Below are 16497 nucleotides of genomic sequence, written 5' to 3' on the forward strand. Positions count from 1 at the left end.
TAAGCAGGAGGTAGAATTATTTCCTGTTCAAAATAACAGCTTAATACGTAGCACAAGATGCTGGAGGAAGAGGAGAGAGGTTGTTCACTAAACTGTACTCACCAGTGGGTTTCAGAGCAGATCAACTTTACCTCAACTCTAGGTCCTAGAGATCACCACGCAGTTTACTTCATTTTTCTCAGAATGGAAATTGTCTGCCACTTCACGCCCAAATCACCCCCCACCCACCCATCACAGCAATGATGTCACCTAACAATTCCCAAGTAAGTATATTACAACCCAAAGTCATAGTACTTGCACCCATTTTTCGAGTTGGCAGCACAATGCTTTGCAGCAATGCAAACACTGCATATTTATTTGGGGCTAGTCACATCCTGAGAACCAAAATGTGTTCTACAACCCTTGCTGCAGTGAGCACAGTCTTTCTTAAGCAAAGAATCAAACAGCACTTTCTCTGCAACTGCAACACTATATTCTACATTTCTCTCTTTTTCCTACATTAATACAATTATTCATAGCATGAAAAGCTTTTCACTGTATCGCAGTACATATGACAATATTAAACCAATTTATCTTTCTGGTGGGAAAGACTGGTTAAGTTAACATCTACTAACTAGGAGAAGAGAATGTTACAAGTTCTGCAATTTCTCTACACAGCTGAAAGTTCAAGTGTTTTGCATCTACACAACAAGGAAATGAATTTCTGGCAGTTGTATTTAACAAGCAAGGGGAATAGTTTGTAATGACTCAGTACTGTTATGGTAGACAACAGGAATGACCCATCATAGCCCAGCCCTCAGCATTCCCCTCAACAGATTTTTCGAGCAGCAACAGATAACAAGTATGAGGGTGTAGACAGAAAATGTACAGAAAGACCCCAAGCCAATATCTCCATAATTATGTATCTAAATTCAGTTATGACTTTGCCAGGGTACCACTCAGTCGCAAAACTGTTACATCTTCACGCAGGACACTGTCAAAAATGAAATACCCATGACCTGCTGGTTGAACACTGGATTGAGCAAGCATATTTCCCCATGGATTCAACTGATCTCCCATATACTTGCAGATGATTGACTACTTGTAATTATTTTATATTTTCTCTCTATAATGCAGTATGAGAAAGCAAAAACAAGAACACAGCTTGTAGTTTATGCAGGGTCAAGCAGGAACATGCTTTCGTAGTTCTTGTCCAGAGAACAGGTATGTATTTAGGAACAGACATAATCTGAGGACACACAATTAATACTGAAACCACTAAACAACACAAGAAGGCACCTTCAAAGTGAATCCACTTTTCTTGAATGCCTATATAGTATCAAACTAAAGTCTTTATGCCTCTGACAGTAATTGGCTTCAAAGTCACAAGGTGCAGCTGTGTCAACAAAGATAGCTTTTTATTAGATAAGCAGCTGTAATGTTACACACAAGTCAGCCGCTGTACTCAAACAGTTTGGGAACAAAGCATGGTATACATACAGAAAATTACTTGTTGCTCAACAGGTATATTGACCTATTCCTTATTTGTTAGTTCAGAGCAATTGCGACACAATCGGGAAGCACACAGGATTCTAGGATATCAGGCCAATCTACAGGGAACATGGGCCAAAAAGAACCAAGTCAGAGGGCTAGGTTAATTAGATTCCAATTGACCCCTTGAGCAGTCCAAACCCCAAGCCACAAGTCACTGATGAGATTGGATAAGGGGTCCTATATTCCACGCACACAAGGATGGCAGGTCCAGAGAGCTAAATGTTCTTATAGCATTATTGTATCAAAAGTATAGAACTCAAATGCATTTGGATTTTTGGAGAAATGCTTCCACTTGATATTCAAGCACAAGCATACATGCAGTGAATAGAATTGCGACATTTCCTATTCAACCACATCACACTTTACAGCCATGTCTCCCCACCACATTCAGTTTCAAGTTCCACAACCTTACAATCAGCACTCCATAATTTTGGTCCCTGAAAATTGGCAATGCATACTGCAATGCTGGCATATTTCAGTTGATTACATACACGATGATCTGCCATTTCTTTTAAACATCTCCACCTCCTTGAAGATACACCTAAAACCCAAGTTGCTTCCAAGTTTCAGTCACCTATACAAAAGGCTTTTGTTGCCACTGTTAACTTTTATTCAATATTAAGCATATTAATAGATTTAATTATATTAAGGTTCTTAAAAACATCAAGCTACCCATCAAATTATGGATATCAGACAAAAACCAGGATGACCTTCACCATGTAGGTTCACTGATTAATTGATTTATGATGTCACATGAAGCAATACAGTGAAACATTTTCTTGTAAGCATTTCAAACAGGACAATTTGTTACATTGGTATATAGATTTAAGGGGATTCTTCTTTTATGTTACTGCGTAGGCTAATTAAAATGGCTTCTTTGTTATGTTATAATTGAAATGGCTTCTTTGTTATGTTAATTGCTGAGAAGGTCCTCCCGCTAGTAGTTTGTTTGGATTATGTTATCGATAAGAGGATGAACGAACCAATTGGGATAGATGTTATTCTTTTTGCGCGTCTGTAAGTTATTGTGATGCGCGGGTTTTTTGGGCAGAAGGCGCGAGAGAGAAAGGGAGGATGGACAAGGTGCTGTGAGTCGGCTAACGGGGTCAGACCCCGAGCAGGAGTCCGAGGCCCAGGGTGTTCGGTGAGGAGAGAAGACGGAGACGGACTCGTGTGCAGCGTCTGGTTGACCACCGTGGGTGGTCCCAGGCGGCAGGTCGAGGTGGTCAGAGGGGATCGAATGGTGAAGAGAGGATTGTTACTAGAGCTCCAACTGTTTGTGCACGAAGAGATTGAACTTTGATAAGTGTGGCGCCTTTTATTTCCCTTTTATATTTTATCTCTTTTAATTACCTAGTTCCAGTAATATCTATAAACTGTAATTCACTTAATCGTATATGGTGTACTGCCTGGTATTTGACGGGGTGGGGTACATCACACAGCATCCACACAAACTTTATTACCAAGTTCGGCCAGGCCAAGGGCTGTTTCCCTGGACGACAGTGAGCTGAGCGACCCTGCGGCTCGCCAGGGGGCTACATTTGGGGGCTTTTGTCCGGAATTGGATTCAGTGGTCTTCACATGTGGGTGCCCTGTTTAAATCAGTAATGTGTGTCTCTGTGGGTTATTGGCCGGTTATTGCTGCATGCGTGTTGGGTCTTTGTTCAAGTTCAGACTAGCGCTGACAAGTTGATGGTGGGACTTGGGGCTGTCCATACTGTTGGGAGAGAGAGAAAAGAGTGGTCTGATTCGGAGGTAGTGTCTGCAAATAAATGGTCCAGCTACAGAAGGCTCCGACTGGCTTTTGGGAGATTGTCCACCCCAAAAGGGGCGGAGGTGTGCAAGATGCGGGCGGAGTGGATCCCTCAGTTGTTAGATGAGTGGCAGTGCTCGGTTGAGGGAGAGCGACAGGAATTGGTTGAAAGTTTGAGTAGGCGGGCTGTTGACGGGGTTAGAACTGTCAGGTTCAATTACACTGTAGTGACAGCTGCCAGTTATCTGAAAGAGGGGGAAAAGTTTTCAGTGTATCTTTTCTGGCTAGGAGGGCAGCTAAATTGCTTACAGTGCCAGGGGGATCATTTCAGGGGATCAGCCCCTCCTTCAGTTGTTCAGCTGATCAGAGAGGTGTCGGGAAACTTAGTGGAGGCCCAGTGGGGGAACGGCTTGGTGTCTCTGGGGGAGCACATTTCCAGCAATGTACCAAGGAACTTCCGAAAGGAAAAGACCCTATTCCTGAAAGTTTAGAGGGACCACACCAGGGTGTCGTTACGAAGAGATGGAAGTGATGCTAAAGCCATCCTCGACACCGGGGCGCAGGTCAAGTTGTTGTACAGTTCGTTTTACAACTGGTGTCCGAAGCATTTACCCTTGACAACCGTAAGGACACTGGAGATTTGGGGTGCCAGTGCCAGTAATTATCCAGAAGACTATCATTGGTTAGTGACCCTGGAGTTCATGGAGGCAATGTCTGGGCACCCAGCGTGTCGAGCTGCTTCTGACGACGTGTGTAGCAGCCTTGGGCCGGTACCGAATTTAAACGAGACCCAACTGTGGTACGGCCTGGGGGAAGTATCTGAAGGTGAGACCCTCTTAGTAGACGCTCCGAAATACCACGAGGGAAGGGAGTTGCCCGCTGAAGACACCTCGGTGACAAAGAGGTCGCAGCGACTGGACCCTGCAGCCATGGAAGACGTAGGCAGCGTGTGTGTGTGGATTATAGGACTCTGAACAGGCACACTGTTTGTACGGTGCAACGTGGGTTAATGTGCTGGATCTGAGGAGTGGATGTTGCCAGATCCCGAGCAGTAAGGCTGATGAGGAGAAGTTGGCCATTATTGGTTCCCTAGGATTCTTCCGATCTGAAGAGATGCCAAAGGGCATATCTGGAGCCTCTGCAACCTTCCCACAGGGCATGAGGAAGACCATGGGGGAAGTGAAGGTGTGTGGAGTTTTGGTGTATGTGGATGTCCGCCTAGAGCTTGGATTCACCTGGGGGGACTATGAGGTGAGGCGAGTGGCTGAGCCCGGGCGACAGATGCGAAGTGTAAAGTGTGGAGGAGTTTTTGGACGGCGGAGTTTGGTGCAATGTGAGAAAAATGACCCGACATACCAGTTGAACTTCCTGGTGTTGGAATAGATGGTGGTGGACCTGGGGATAGAAACCCAGTTTGTCAATTTGAATGAGACACAGAGGAGAGAGGGGATTTGCACCGCTGAACTGAGAACTCAGAAATGCAGGCCGGAGACTGAGTGCCGCACTTGCGGGACTACCATTGCAGACTTGGAATTCACGCTCATCAAAGTGGAGAAGGAGCAATGGAATTCCGAGCCAACACTGCGGTCATGTACTGAGGAATTAATCCAGAGAGACGAAACAATGATCCACCTTCGAAAGGATCAGCAGAAACTCAAGACATCGATCCAGAAAAGATTGGAAGACTTACAAGTTGGGGAAGACCAAGGAAGCTGTCTGACTAAGGGCAACAGAAACCAGAGAGCCCGGAGAGGGGAGTTTGACTACACTTCTGAGGAGGTGAAGCAATTGAGGACAGATCTCGGAAAAGGGAAGCAGACGCTTGAAAGGAACCTGACTATCGATAGTTTAAATGAAGTGGAAGAACTGAAATTGACCTGGAAGAAGTCATCAGGAAGAAAAAACTGGAGGCTGGACATCCTTTAATTGCTGCTTTTCAGGCCAGGGTGGAAGAAGTTGGTGGGGTAACTGCATCCCAGTTTGAGATGGCAAAGAAGCGTGAGTCAGAACTGCTGAGACTGTGGCGAGAGTTGGAGAAAATCAAACAGCAGCTATCGATCGAAGAAATGATGAAGAATACAGATTCGAAGGATGATGTGCTGGACATGTGGTACATGCTGCCTTTCACTAACTTCCCCTTGGTTGAGGAAGAGACCTTTGGCTCTTCTCCCACTGAGTCAGGTGTAGTGGGGAGGGCTAGTTGTGGGCAGCCTGGGTTACAGCAGGACCGGGAAGAAAAAGAAGCAGGGCCCTGGACCTGGGACAGGGGGCTCCGAGTTGCAGTAGTGGCATGAGTGAGAGATTGAGAGAGGAGTTGGCAAACAGACCCGAGGTATTCCTCGTAGGGTCCGAGCCTTAAGGGTTTGGGTGAGGAGGTACAGAGGCCTCTGAGGATTAGGAAACTCCCAGATCGGTTGGCCTATGTAGTCCCTGTGGGACCAGGCGTAAGGTCCACTGTTTGGGGGGGGGGGGGGGGTGCGCACGCAATGTCACTGTGTGTACCTGGATTGGGTTTTTGTGTCTGCAGGACTAGTTGGCGAGTTATTTAGAAGTCATGAGGACATGACTTTATTTGGTGGGGGGAGAGTGTAAGAGGTTTCTTCTTTTATGTTACTGCATAGGCTAATTAAAATGGCTTCCTTGTTATGTTATAATTGAAATGGTTTCTTTGTTATGTTAACTGCTGAGAAAGTCCTCCCGCTAGCAGTTTGTTTGGATTATGTTATTGATAAGAGGATGAACGAACCAATTGGGATAGCTGTTATTCTTTCTGTGTGTCTGTAAGTTATTGTAATACATGGGTTTTTTGGGCAGAAGGTGCGAGAGAGAAAGAGAGGATGGACAAGGTGTTGTGAGTCGGCTAATGGGGTCTGACCCCAAGCAGGAGTCCAAGGTCCAGGGTGTTCGGCGAGGAGAGGAGACGGACTCGTGTGGAGCATCTGGTCGACCACCATGGGCAGTCCCAGGCAGAGGGTCGAGGTGGTCAGAGGGGATCGAATGGGGGACAGAGGATTGTTACTAGAGCTCCAACTGTTGGTGCATGAAGAGATTGAACTTTGATAAGTATGACGCCTTTTATTTTCCTTTTATATTTTATCTCTTTTAATTACCTAGTTCCAGTAATATCTATAAACTGTAATTCACTTAATCGTATATGGTGTATTGCCTGTTATTTGGCGGGTTGGGGTACATCACACAGCAACAACACAAACTTTATTACTAAGTTTGGCGGGGGCGAGGGCTGTTTCCCTAGATAACAGCGAGCTGAGCGACCCTGCGGCTTGTCGGGGGGCTACATAGAGGTAGTACAAGGAGAAACAAAGAGCAGAATAAAGAGTTACAGTATCAAGAAAGTACATTGCAGGTAGAGAATAAGCTGCAAGGTCGCAGCAGGGTAGTTGTGAGGTCAATTTCATCTCATCGTAGTAGGGAAACATACAATAGTCTCGTAATAGCATGATAAGAAGCTACCCAGGAGACTGGTGTTACTGTTTTTCAGACTTCTCGATCTCCTGTCCAATGGAGGGGGGAGGAGGAGAAGAGATAATGTCAAGATTTGGTAGGATCTTTGATATCTTTGATTATGCTGGCTGCTTTATTAGGACAGTGAGGTGTGTAGTTAATATCCATGGATGAGAGGCTGCTTACTGTAATGTGCTGTGTCTATAACACTCTCATTTCTTGCTGTCATGGGCACAGCAATTGCCATACAGAGACATAATGCATCCAGTTACGATGTTTTCTATGGTGCATCTATAAAAATTGAGAAAGGTTGACAGGGACCTTAAAGGGGTAGGAAGTTCAAGGGGGATATTAGAGGAAGGTTTTTTACTCCAAGAGTAGTTGGTGCGTGGAATGCACAGCCTGAGTCAGTGGTGGAGGCAGATACACTAGTGAAGTTTAAGAGACTACTAGACAGGTATATAGAGGAATTTAAGGTGGGGGCTTATATGGGAGGCAAGGTTTGAGGGTCGGCACAACATTGTGGGCCAAAAGGCCTGTACTGTGCTGTACTATTCCATGTTCTATGTTCTATGACATGCCAAATTTCTTTAAGCCTCTTGAGGAAGTAGAGGCACATGTGAGCTGCCTTTGGGTGGGGGAAGGGGGTTTGGACCAGGGCAGACTATTGAAAATTGAAGCTCTAAGCCCTCTTGACCTCAACATCAGTGATGTAAAATCATATGCACCAATCACCACCTACCTGAAGTTAATGATCAGCTCTTTTTGTTTTGCTGCCATTGAGAAGTTTGTTATTATGACACCATGTCAACCTTAGCGATTATAGGGATCACTTACAATGGACTGAAAAGTTTGAGCATATAGACGTTAAGAAAGAGGATGTGCTGGAGCTTTTGGAAAGCATCAAGTTGGATAAGTCACCGGGACCAGATGAGATATACCCTAGAGTACTGTGGGAGACGAGGGAGGAGAATGCTGAGCCTCTGGCAATGATCTTTGCATCATCAATGGGGACAGGAGAGGTTCCGGAGGATTGGAGGGCTGCAGATATTGTTCCCTTATTCAAGAAAGGGGGTAGGGATAGCCCAGCAAATTATAGACTAGTGAGTCTTACTTCAGTCATTGTAAAGTTGATGGAGAAGATCCTGACAAGCAGGATTTATGAACATTTGGAGAGGCATAATACAATTAAGAATAGTGAACGTGGCTTTGTCAAAGGTAGGTCATGTCTTACCAGCCTGATTGAATTTTTTGAGGGTGTGACTAAACACATTGATGAAGGAAGAGAAAGTAGATGTAGTGTATATGAATTTCAGCAAGGCATTTGACAAGGTACCCCGTATGCAAGGCTTATTGAGAAAGTAAGGAGGCATAGGATCCAATAGGACATTGCTCTGGGGATCCAAGAGGACATTGCTCTGTGGATCCAAGAGGACATTGCTCTGTGGATCCAGAACTATCTTGCACAGAGAAGGCAAAGAGTAGTTGTGGACGGGTCATTTTCTACATGGAGGCTGGTGACTAGTGGTGTGCCTCAGGGGTCTGTACTGGGATCCCTTCCCTTCGTGATTTTCATAAATGACCTGGATGAGGGATGGGTTAGTAAATTTGCTGATGACACAAAGGTTGGGGGTGTTATGGACAGTGTGGAGGGCTGTCAGAGGTTACAGCGGGACATCGATAGGATGCAAAACTAGGCTGAGAAGTGTCAGATGGAGTTCAACCCAGGTAAGTGAGAGGTGGTTCATTTTGCTAGGTCAAATATAATGGCAGAAAACAGTATTAGTGGCAAGACACTGGGCAGCGTGGAGGATCAGAGGGATCTTGATGCATGAGTCACACTCAAGGTTGCTGCACAGGTTGACTATGTGGTTAAGAAGGCATACGGTGTATTGGCCTTCCTGTAGTGAGGTGACCAGAACTGAGCACAGATGAAGGATGCGGAAACTATAGAAAGGGTGCAGAAGCGATTTATAAGGATGTTGCCTGGATTGGCAAGCGTGCGTCATGAGAATAGGTTGAGTGAACTTGGCCTTTTCTCCTTGGAGCAATGTAGGATGAGAGGTGACCTGTTAGAGGCGTACAAGATGATGAGAGGCATTGATCGTGTGGATAGTCAGAGGCTTTTTCCCAGGGCTGAAGTGGCTAACGCAAGAGGATACAGTTTTAAGGTGCTTAGAAGTAGATACAGAGAAGATGTTAGAGGTAAGTTTGTTTCATTTTTTAAAAAAATACAGAGAGTGGAATGGGCTGCCAGCAATGGTAGTGGAAGCAGGCGGATACAACAGGGTCTTAAGAGGTTCCTGGATAGGTACATGGAGCTTAGAAAAATAGAGGGCTATGGGTAACCCGAGGTAATTTCTAAGCTAAGGATATGTTCGGCACAGCATTGTGGGTTGAAGGGCAGTATTGTGCTGAAGGTTTTCTATGTCACTAGATTCTCATTCTGGTACTTTGACTTTGAGCCTGGGGGGGGGCGTGGTGGCCTGCTTTATGATTAATTCATCGTGGTGCACAGATGTGGTGGTTCTTTCCAAGTCCTGCTCTCCTCAGCTGAAACGTGGCAGTCAAGTGCCACCCATTCTATCAGCTAAGGGAGTTTTCCGTCCTCATCTTGTTTACAATTACATTCCAAGCTTGGCTAACATCAAGTTGGCACTAGAGAAGCTGAGCACTGTGATCAACAGTCATGAGACAGTGCACCCTGACACCTTCCCAATCATTACAGGGTCTTTAAGTAGGACAGCTTGAAGAAGCCTCTGTCAAACTACTACCAACATGTCACCTGTGGAACCAGAGAAGCCAACACGCTTGACCATTGTTACACCCCATCAAGATGACTTACTGTGCCATCCCACAGCCACACCTTGGCAAGTCCAATCACCTCACCGTACTTCTGCATAAGATAGGCACAAACTGAACACAGCACCAGCGATGAGGACCATGAAGATAAGGTCAAAAGAGGCATAGAAACACTTACAGGACTGCTTTGAATCAGTGGACTGGACTACATTCAGTAATTCATCTTTGGATATGAATAAATATACCATAGTCATCACATATTTCACCAAGACCTGTGTGGATTAGTGTGTGTCTTCAAGTACGTACTGGACATACCAAACCAGATGCTGTGGACAAACCTGGAGATTTGTCATCTGCCAAAGGCTAGATCTGTAACATTCAAGTCTAGTGGTCCAAAATTCTACAAGAAAGTCAGGTGCAATCTATAAAAGGCTATTGTGAAAGCAGAAAGACAGTTACCAGTGAAACTAGACATGCAATAGGATGCATGTTAGCTGTGGTAGGTTTTGCATGCCATCACTTATGTTTATGTGAAACCTAACATAATAAATAGCTGTGATGCTTCACTCCCCAATGAGCTCAATGCCTTTTGTGTATACTTTGTAAGGGATAATAAAACCATGCCTGTGCAAATCTCTGCAGCATCTGGTGACCCTGTGATATCTGTCACTGAAGTTGACGTCAGAATATCTTTCAAGGTGAACTCACCCATGCAAGGTGCCAGGCTCCAATGGTGTACTTGGCAGAGCACTGAAAACCTAAGCAAACCAACTGGCAGGAGTGTTCAAGAACACACTAAACTTCTCACTGCTGCTGTCGGAGGTTCCCAACTACTTCAAAAGGACATGAATCATACTGGTGACCAAGAAGAACAAGGTGAGCTGCCTCAATTACTATTGCCCAGTAACACTCACATCCACAGTAATGAAGTGCTTTGAGAAGTTGGTCATGGCTATAATTAACTCCTGCCCGAGTAAGGACATGCAAGCATTGCTATTTGCCTTCTGCTACAACAGATCGACAGTGGATGGCATCTCACTGGTTCCCCTTTTGGCCTTGGAGCATCTGAACAGCAGCAAAATCCATGTCAGACTGCTGCTTATTGGTTATACCAGCATCCCTCAGTACTAATCAACAAGCTTGGGTGTGTATACCTCCCTCTTGAACTGGATCCTCAACTTCCTCAATGGAAGACTACAATCAGTACAGATAGGAAACAACAGAGCAGACAATCAACATGGGCACACTTCAAAATGCATACTTAACCTAATGCTCTACTCTCTACACTCATGGCTGTGACTAAGCACAGCTCAAACTCCATCTATGAAATTTGCCAATGACAACTACTCGCAGATGGTGACGAGGAAGTGTACAGATTGGTAGGTTGAGTGATGTCACAGCAATTATCTTGCGCTCAGTGTCAGTAAGCCCAAGGAACTGATTGTGGAACTCAGAAGGAGAATTCAGGAGAACATACACCAGTCAGAGAGGTCAGCAGTGGAAGGAATGAGCAGCTTCATGTACCTCAGTATCAACATCTTAGAGAATCTATCACATTGAACAATCATGAAGAAAGCATGCCAACTGTTATACTTCATTAGGAGTTTGTGGAGATTTCCTATGTCACCAAAGACTCTAATACAGGGGTGGCCAACCTCTTACATCCCATGTGTCAATTTTTTCACGCACAAGTTCAGATGCGCCATATGAATCTTGTACCCTCACAATTCTTGTAAAAATGTTAATATAGAACTCGTGTGTGGAAAAAAACGCATCTGAACTCATGCGTGAAAAAATTGACGCATGGAATGTATAAGGGTGGTCACCGCTGCTAGTAATTTCCTACAGATGCATCACTGGCTAGTTTGGAGGCTCCAATGTACAGGATCAAAACAAGTTGCACAGGATTATAGACTCAGCCAGTTCCATCATGAGCACTAGCCTTCCCACCATCGAGCATAGCTTCAAAAGACCGTGCCTCAGGACAGCATCCAACACTGGGGACCCTCACTGTCCAGGACTTGCCCTCTTCTCATTACTGCTATCAGGCAATGGTACAGATGCCCAAAGGCACAGACTAAACATTTCAGCAACAGCTTCTTCCCCACTGCCAACAGTCCATGGACTTATGAACAGTACTTCATAATTGGCTTTTGTTTTACACTATTTAGTTTTTAATATAGTATTGTAATAGTAACATGAGGAAACGAATTGAAGCAGCAGAGATGTGGTTTTTGAGGAGGATGCAAAGAATATCATGGATGAAATGAACATCTAACAAGGATGTTATGAACAGAGCAAACACAAAAAGAGAAATAATGTGCGAGATCATGAAAAGGCAACGCAACTTCATTGGACATGTGATTAGAAAAGAGGAGTTAGAATGCACGGTAATTATGGGAAAGATTGGAGGGAAGAAAGCAAGAGGAAGGCAAAGACAAATGATGATGGAGACAGCAGCCAGACAACTGGAAATAAATACCAATGAATTGATCCACTTGACCCGAAACAGGAGTGTGTGGGCCATTGCAGTCAAAGCTCAAACTGGGCATGGCACCTGATGATGATGATTGTAATAGTGATTTTATATATTGCACTGTACTGCAGCCAAAAGCAAATTTCATTAACATATGTTACTGATAATAAACCTGATTCTGATTCTTCATTATTTGAGAGGGGGTGTGCCACATCCCAAATCTCCATAAACAGAAAGCAAAAATGCATTTCCTCTAGAAAAATGGATCTCAACGTAGGTCACATGGTTCCTCAGGGGGCCACACCAGATTTCATAGGGGTGATAATTTTAAACAGGAACTGGGGCCTACTGGAGTTTAATGGACCACAATGAGTTTACTGCTTTAATGAAGAATTCCCAAAATAAATCTTAAGAGAAATGCAAATATACAATTTAATTGGAAAAGATGAAATGAATGGGAAATATGCTAGATGATGCAAATGAGACAGCAAAACTCTCCGCCACTCTCCGTCTTTGTCACTCACTCACTCTCTCCCTACCCCCCCCTGTCTGTCACACTCTCTCTCCCCACCCTCTGGCTCTCCCCTGCCTCTGGCCCCATTCACCCTTCTCTACCTCAGTCCTCCTCTTACCCTCAACCCCACGTCCCTCCCTCACTGTCCGTGTCCGTGTGTACACGCACGGTCATCTGGCTAAAGTGCAGAGAGGTGAATACACCTGAAGTCTACCACTGCATCACTATCTACCACTACAACTTCCATTAAATTCCTGTTACTTATCATATTTTGAAAGAAAGTTCACCTCACTTTTCTTGGTCGTACTGTAGCATTTCCAAGTAATAAGCAGCTTGAGAAACAAATTGTTGCTGCTAAGTCTGACATACTTTGTGGTCATATGTATTTGAAAAACCAAATTTATTAAACCAGGAGAAAACTGCAATCTCATATCATGCAGAGGTTATTATCACTTTCCTTGGAAAACAAACTTTTCAGCAGCAATATTGGATGTTGCGAGTTTATGAATTTCCTCACTGGCCGCTCTTATAATAGAATTGCAAGATGGTGATCTGATTGTACATCTGATTATTTGAAACACCTACACACTGATGTAGAATTTCAGTTCAGGGACCTGCTGGAGATGCGTATTCCAGATTGGGTGATGAATCCAATTGAGGTGAGTGTGATTGATGTTGACACCACATTGCAAGAATGCTTTATTGAGCAAAATTCAAAATGCAGCAAGCAAAATTTCTGAATAACCATGATATTTAAATTGAGTTTCCATAGCTCTGGGAGAAAGTGGTTGTTTTTTTTTAAATTTCCCACCTCCTACCTAGTTGAATATGGTTTTAGTCAAGCATGTCACCTGCTATCAGAAGCTATTCAAAGCTCGTCACCTCTTGCCACAATATCAAGACAGTTATCTTCAACTACCTTTGTTCAAGTTAAACCAGATAATCAAAAACTTACTAATTTGCATCTGTTGCAAGAATCTCACTAAATACCCAAAGTAACCATACTAAGCACTTTTTCATTGGTAGTTGGAAAATTATAAATAAAGTATCCCATTCAGATCTTTGAACAGTTTTATTTTTCATATACACCTGTAACATATTTAACATAAATATTAGCTGCATCTTAGAATTAGTACAGTTGACCAAAAAGCATTAGCAATTAACAGAGACTATGGAGGGTGGGGCCAGAGGTAAATGAAGTGGGCCACGAGCAGAAAAAAAATTGAGAACCACTGCTCTAGAACCATGCTATTGCAGGTATTGTTGCATTCAGGGGAAGGTTTGAAGGAACAAAAAAAAAAGGACTAGAGTCACACAGAGAGCGATTCCAGCAAAAAGGAGTACTTAGGTAAAGACATGGCTGGCAATACAATCTTGTAGCTGGCAGAAATGTTGAAGAATGATGTACTGGATGTATTGGCTGGTGGGATGTAAAGGACCAGGGAAACTCTATCCATGCTCTGGCTTGGAGAGGTGGGGTAAGAGAAGAAGTCTGTGAAACAGAGGAGGTGTAGGCGATGGCTCCATCAACCAAAGGGTGAAGGAAGCTCCTTTTCCTGACAATGGAGGACACCTCAGAAGTCGTGTCAGAGGATATTATTTTCTGTTTCTCCATCTCCACCATATCTGGTCTTGTGACTAGGTCTTCTACTCCAGGACATCAGAGATGTCTTTCTTTTTGCAGAAGGGTTACAGAGAAATAAGTGAGAGTTCTTAAAACGAACATATACAATATCTGATGGTTCAAATGGTCTGTTATACGGAAATAGGAATTACATAAAGATTTTTAAATGGCAAAGAAATATTGATAGTATTTTCAACTAATAAATAATTGTTTGGCCCCAAATCTCTTTGGCAAGTTCAAGTTTATTATTGAAGTTTCTGATAACAAGGAGAATTTGCTAATAAAACCCAACATTTGGAATTGGCCTTGCGAAAGCAGTGAATTTAAGGAAAAGCTTGCTCACACTTAAATCTCTCATTAATGATCCTTTCGGAATTTAACAAAATGTCTATAACTTAATGACCACACAATAAGGGTCCAGTTACCCGGCAATTACAGGTACAGACAACCCCCTCTATATTTGTAGATGAGAAAGGATCTCATTTAAGAATGAAACCAGTAGTGGGCCTGCATAATAACACCCGAGCATCAAATCATCATTATTGATGTAATAATTAGGTGAAGATGTCATAAAATACAAAGCAACTAAACTGACAAACATTACAATGGAGTTCAAATTCTGACAAGTCACAAGGAAACAAGACTTGCAATTTCTTGACTTCTTCCCCAACAATGGAGTAAGAAGATTTATAGTTCTCTAACCAGCAATTTTTTTTAAAAACTGTCATTAAATCATTTGACTTAACAAAGACATTTTCTATAGCACTGCAAGCCTGAGGGTCTTCTTTTAATTAGTACATGTGTCCTTATAACCTAGTTATTCATATAACTATTAACAATTGACATAGTCTTTCTATACGACTAATCCACCCACAATCAAGCTGGAATGAAAATTGTCTCCAATACACATTGGGATTGTACCAATTAAATTTAATCTAATTGTGACAATTCTACTGAATTATACTTCAAGACATTCATAATAAATGTGATCTAAAACTATATTAAGGCTTACTCTCAACTGGTAAATTGGTTTATTATTGTCACAGGTACTAAGGTACAGTGTAACACAATAAGAGAAAGCAGAATAAGGTTTTACAGTTGCAGGTAGGTACAAGGTGTAATAAGGTCATAATGAAGTAGATCGGGAGTTCAAGAGTCTTGGTTCTTGGTCCTCCAAAGTATTCTGAATGGAATTTAAACTGGAGGTGGCGGAGGGTGGGCTTAAGGAGATTTTTGAAGCTGCCTTAAATTTTATTGGGTTTGGTTGTGTGACAGTGGTAGGATAAAGATTATTCCATGCTTTAATTGTGTGGGGGAAAAATGAATTGCTGTACACATCTAACTTGGTAGTTAGTATTTCAAACTGAGGCTACATCCACACTAGATCAGATAAATCCGTAACTGAAGCTTTATCTCTTCGTTTTGACCCTCTGTCCACACTGAAACGGCATTTTCCTCCCCCGAAAATGGAGATTTTCTAAAACACCCTCTAGAGTGTGTAAATTTGAAAACGCCGATTGTGCAGAGCAGTGTGGACGGGGTAAACGGATATTGTTAAAACCGCTGTCATGACATACCGGAACAGATGGCGGCAGTGCGGCATTTCATTGTTTTCTTGAACGCAAGCCCCCATACAACCTAACAACTTCAGGACGGGAACGAGACTGAAGCCAGAACAGATAGAAACGTACTCATCAAATACTTTGACCCATAGCTTACTGAATAAATAAGTATTCTCACTTTGTCCTGTTTTCTGTCCTTGCTTGTATGAAGGTGGTTTACCTATTTATGCAAGTACCCCTCTGACAATAGATGTGTAACAGCTTAATGTAACATTGTATGGAAATACAAGATAACGCTGATGCAGACATGTTTTATACATTTAACAAGGTGCTTTATAAATGCAACAGAGTTAGTCAGTTTTTCCATGTTTGTCATCAGCCAGGTCATACTGTCCGTGAACTCCCTGTCGGTTGCCTCCATACGCTCCAGTATTTGTTTTTTTTAAGTCCTCCTGCGCGACAGCCAACAGCAATTCCTTTTAAGTTTTTCTAGTCTGTAACTGGGCAAACGCGCACCAAGTATACCGTTTCCTTTCCGCTTGTTTTCTGTGTGTCCTGCGCATGCCCAGTAGGAGGAGATTCGCCCAAATATCTGTTTTAATATGGACGGAGATATGTTTAAAAACACCTGGTGTGGACGCCTATTGTTTTTACGTGAAACCGGCGTTTTCAAAATTATCTGGTCTAGTGTGGACGTAGCCTGAGTTGAGTGCCCTCGTCTGCTCCTAATAGGTTTGGGTTTGATGTGGGATTGGTAGTCTATGTTGAGCT

The 16497-nt window shown here is 43.3% G+C and overlaps 1 protein-coding gene across 2 annotated transcripts in view; it reads right to left on the bottom strand.

The window, feature by feature from the left end:
• The window catches only part of slc12a2 (solute carrier family 12 member 2), a 224029-nt gene that overhangs the window by 125962 nt on the left and 81570 nt on the right, over positions 1–16497 (bottom strand). The window lies entirely within an intron of this gene.

Source organism: Mobula birostris, chromosome 17 (genome assembly GCF_030028105.1).
Source record: "Mobula birostris isolate sMobBir1 chromosome 17, sMobBir1.hap1, whole genome shotgun sequence".
Lineage (NCBI taxonomy): Eukaryota > Metazoa > Chordata > Chondrichthyes > Myliobatiformes > Myliobatidae > Mobula > Mobula birostris.